This window comes from Sinocyclocheilus anshuiensis, unplaced genomic scaffold (genome assembly GCF_001515605.1).
Source record: "Sinocyclocheilus anshuiensis isolate Anshui unplaced genomic scaffold, SAMN03320099.WGS_v1.1 scaffold1561, whole genome shotgun sequence".
NCBI lineage: Eukaryota > Metazoa > Chordata > Actinopteri > Cypriniformes > Cyprinidae > Sinocyclocheilus > Sinocyclocheilus anshuiensis.
In genome coordinates, this window is record NW_015536630.1 from 312,512 (window position 1) to 317,621 (window position 5,110).

Sequence of the window (5,110 nt, forward strand, 5' to 3'; positions counted from 1 at the left end):
TCGCTTTGGATAAAAGCGTCTGCTAAATGACTAAACGTAAAGTAAGTAAAACGTTTTGCCTGTAGCATATTGCCTTGCAGGTACAGGAGCAAAAAAACCACTTCTTTAGTTCTAAGGATCAAAGAGAGGGTAAAATTGATAAGACTTGGGTCTAAATATTGTGTAAATAGTCTTAGGAATAAAAAAAGAGAGTCAAAAAAATTGGTAAAATTTTTTGAATATTATCCCTCATAATACAGCATGTATTACCTTCTCCAGGTTTGTGAGACAGAAATTGTCCAAGCTTTTTTTGCAGTTGTGATTTGGCCACAGCCCTGTCATTGAGCAGCTTTATCCTGTTCTGCTCCACCTGTTCACACGTAAAAAAAATATAGAAGACAAGTTATGGAAGCAAAATAACCCATGAACTCAAAATTGACTAGTGCATATAGGTTTTTTATTACGTTTTAGTTTTATTTAATTAGAGTTATTTCAGTACTTCAACATACAAAATGGAAATGAAATAATATATACATATTGAATGTATTTATATATATGTACATGTATATGTATATGTGTGTGGCTGTACATACACATGTAATCCTGTTCTGCTCCACCTGTTCACACGTAAAAAAAATAAATAAATAATGGTTCTTACTTCTCTTAGTCTAAAAATCACAAATAGCCTGACAGATGGGACTCTTTCTGTCATCATCACCTCGTGAGGTTCTATGATATGAAGCACTTTGGGTTTGGGCTCATCAGGAAACCGCACACGCAGCCTCTCGGTGGCCATGCCCAGCTCATCTATGGCCGACACGTGATCCCGCAGTGACATCCAGTTCTCATGCAGCAGCTGAAAGAGCACGAGACATTTTGATGAAGACATTCAAGCACTGCATCATTCATCATCCAATGAGCAAATAACCTCAAACCTTATATTCTTTCTTCCAGGACTCAAAGAGCTCCATGAAGGAATTTCCCTCCTCTATGAGGCCAGACTCCAAACGACGGGCCTTGGCAAATGACAGGATGGCTTTAAGGGCTCGTTCTGTCTCACTGGCTGCACACAAACCCTGACTGGTTGTGGGGAGTCTGTCATCTACCAGCCCTTCCTCATCTTCAATCATCTCCTCAAAGATGGCCGTCTGCCCCTTTACTCTGCCCAGAATGCATTAAAAAATAAAGTTTACCGACTGACCTTATTGCATATATGTTTTAAAGGAATGGTTTGCCATATGCCTTTTCGAAACCCTTATCAATTTTATATCAGTAATAGTTTTTATATCAGAATGTCCGAGCTGCGATTTTCCACTGAATGAAACTAAATGGTGACCATGGCTTTTAAGCATGATTTTTAGTAAATAAACAATTTCAGTTTGTTTCTCACATAAAGCTATTGTGTGACTTCAGAATATAGTGCTTAAGTCATATGAACTACTTTTATGATACAGTTATTGTGTGCTTTTGTCATTTTTGGAGGTTGACGGTTGTCAACCCATACATCTTTATTGGGTCATTCCGTGTCAAATCAACCAAATTTCAGAAATTTCCCCGGCTCAAATTTTTGATTTTGCTAATATTTTTTCTGAAGAAAGATCAACATGTATTGTGATGAAAGCCAAAATATTAAATGTCATGGATGAATATTTACTGAGTAATCCACTATTTTGTAGAGGGGGGTCAAAATGTCAATTTTCACCTGAGATTCAGAGCAAAATTACGGAATTACACTTTTGTAAAGTTGAAAGCGGCTTGGACATTTTGCTAAACATCTCCTTTGGTGTTCGACAGATGAAAGAAAGATTTGTCATAAAGGAATAAAGTGAGTGTGAGTAAATGATGACAGTCAAAATGTTTGAATTGTTGCAAACGAATTTAATGTGTTTTATAACTTACGTGTAAGAGAAAAGTTTTGACTCGTAGTCTGTAAAAAGTTAATCGGCTTTGCAAAACACAGCTATGGAACAAATATTTAAGGAACAAATTCTAATTTAAAGTTAAACAATTACAATAATTAGCAAATTTAAAATTTCAAGGTGAAATGTGTAATTTCTTTCACACTAGAAGCTTTAAGTCAAAAAATATAAAAACATTGACAGTTAGGCCATGCATTATTCAGTTTGGTACTGATGCTGTAATAGAAATCATGCACTACATCCATAAACATTTAAAATATTTTACTTGTTCAGTGGCAGACGAACAGGTCGCAGGTGGCAGAATGTTGCTTCCTCGATGACTTGCTGAGATGGCGGCCCCTCCAGCTTCTTTACAGCATCTTGAGCCGTTTTCTGCGATTTCATCAAATCATCCATTTGAGTGCTGAGCAGAAACTGAAGACCACGAGCATCTCGAAATCTATAAGTAAGACATTTTTGTTAAATAGTATTTCTTTTCCATCAAAAGCTATATTATTCGCAATCTATCAAGTGATGGATTACTTGTCTGCCAATGAGAGCTTGTTGGCTTGTTGTTTATAACTGCAAGTGAGCTCATTTTGGATGCGGCCCACAAGGTCGTCGTGCATGGAGTAATGAATTGCCTGTTGTATGACATCCAGCCACCAGGGAGAGCGAAGGTTCACCTAAGGCAGAAAACACAATTATTAAACTTCAGTACATTCAAAAAATTCAGCTAAAACACAAAGCTGAAAATGTGTGATAACTCAGATTTTACCTTGCGTTTGAGCTCTTTAATGTGCTGAAGAACAGGCTGTAGGTTCTGATGTGCTTCTGAAACCTCAGAGTTCACCTTGGCCATGTAATGTTGCTTCAGCTGCTCAGCCTAGGACAAAAACACAGAGAACTAGAAATGATTAGCAAATTTATCTCATTTTTTTTCTCATATTTAAGCCGATGAGCGATTACCCAAACTCTTCTTTGAGACTGTCATCTCTCAAGGTTGGAGGAATCCCAGGATGCTTTGCATTCAGAAGCTCCATCAGATTGTGGGTTGCATGAAGCCTCTATATATTTTGAACAAAAAAACAACAAAAAAAGTTAAGCAACGATAAAAATGCACACAAAATTAATTGAAAAGGATGTGAATAAATTTTGGACAAAAACAACAGTAAATATATTTGAACTGGGACTAAAATTACTAAACAGTAATTAATTAATTTAAAAGAGAGAACTGGATTTGGAATTGGATTTAAAAGAGAGAACTGGATTTGGAAAAAATAAAATAATATAATGATTTGGGATTAAGGCAAGACACCACAGGTGAACATTTTAACAGATAGCCATACCTTCCCAGTTGATTAATCACAGTACATTAAGACACTTGTTTTGTGATCTGAAATGTTATGCATAAACAGGCAAATAAGGCATTATCTAATTAAACATGCACTAATTTGAATTAATTTCAAGAACGGAAATTGTTGACAGTTAAAGGTTTTATAGAGGGATTTTGGATATCACTTTTTAATCACTCTGAAAATACTGTCAACAGCAAGAAAACTTATATGGTACGGTACGTCTGTCCAAACTACCCAGCTTTAGTGACCAATCAGAGATCTTCCTCAGCTTGACAAGCGCATCCTGCGAACAAACCTCATGCTGACGGTGGTAAAAGTGTCCCTCTACTGGAGAGAAGTTGAGCCAGTGGATCTCTTCTGTTTGAGAAGGGATTTGGATCTGAAAATGAAGTTTGTGACATCAAATCAATGTAATGACAAAATTATGATGGATGAGTTAGTTTTTTGAAAGTGTTACCTACTAATCTTTTTTGGCAGATCGCCATAGTAGTTGACCAATGACATTGTAGAGCGGTGACGTATTGCCGTGGCAGTACGGGCGATAAAGTAACTGGTCCCACCAGTATTTGACCCAATAGGGATCAACTCCCAAGAATAGGACAAGACCATACAAGTCTAAAAAATGTAATGTATGTATCACCACATAATATAACTCTTTTTTATTACATTAGGCTGATTCGTTGTTAATGATGTTAAGACATATATTATATTATTGACCACAGCTGCAAAATTGCTAGTAAAACAGAGAAGTTCTTTCAAATGTCTACTTTAAAGAATTGGTTCAAAACATAGACGCAGTGATTCATTTCTGCCATCACTCAGAAAAGCCCCAATTTGGCATTTTATTTGTTAGTATTAAATTTGCTAGTAAAGAATGTTAGTAAATATTCCCATTTATTTTGATATATTGTTACACTGGTGCATATAAATATACATTTTTTTAAATATTTTTTTTTATGTGTTCATTAAACGAGGACAACATCCCTTGATTATGTACTACTACAATTTACTGCATTTTGCTTTTAAATTTTGAATCCAAGGTTGTTTGGACATTTTTTTTTTTTTTTAAATAACAGTTTATTTGAAAAACAAACAAACAAACAAATTATATCAATTAATAAATTATAATGGTACACAACTTTGTTTAAATTGTAATGATATTTCACAATATTACTGTTTTTAGTGTATTTTTTTTAATCAAATAAATGCTGTCTATCTCAGGATATTTTTTATCTGTATCACCAAGCCCTATTTCAATGCAATATTAATTCTGCTTACCTTCCAAACCTCTCTGCACAGGTGTTCCACTGACACACCAGCGATTAACAGATGTGAGACGCAAAGCCATTTCTGCAGCCTGAATAGAAAAAACAAGAGATTTTACCATTATAAAAATTAATGTCCTTGCCTTTCCAAATGAAGCTGTTCTGTGACTGTGTTTTCTCTGGGATTAAAACTGAACAGGATTGAAAGCAAAATGAAGATGACAATGATGTGATCACCTTGGCTGTGGTGCACTCCACCATCTGAGCTTCATCCAGACAGACGCTCCACCACTCCACGGCCACTAGAGGGCTCGGTATGGCCATGTAGCGCTTCTGGTTGCGGAATCGGCGGCCGTCTTTGCTGTTGCTGTGGGGGATGTCAACGTAATCGAGTTCAGTGCGCAGCACGTCATAAGTGGTGATGACAACATCCTGCTCAGCCAGAATGTGAGGCTGGATGAAACCGTGTCTCTTTACACCCTGATACTATGTAAAGTAAAAAAATTTGAAAAAATTGAATAATAAAATATCAAAAAAGGTGTTTAATAGGGATGTAACGATTAACCGCGAGCCGGTTGAAAATCGATTAAAATATGTGACGATTCAAATC

General features: G+C 36.0%; 1 pseudogene; it reads right to left on the reverse strand.

Annotated features, from left to right (window-relative positions):
• Positions 1-5,110, reverse strand: part of LOC107653954 (E3 ubiquitin-protein ligase SHPRH-like) — an 18,213-nt pseudogene that overhangs the window by 6,576 nt on the left and 6,527 nt on the right.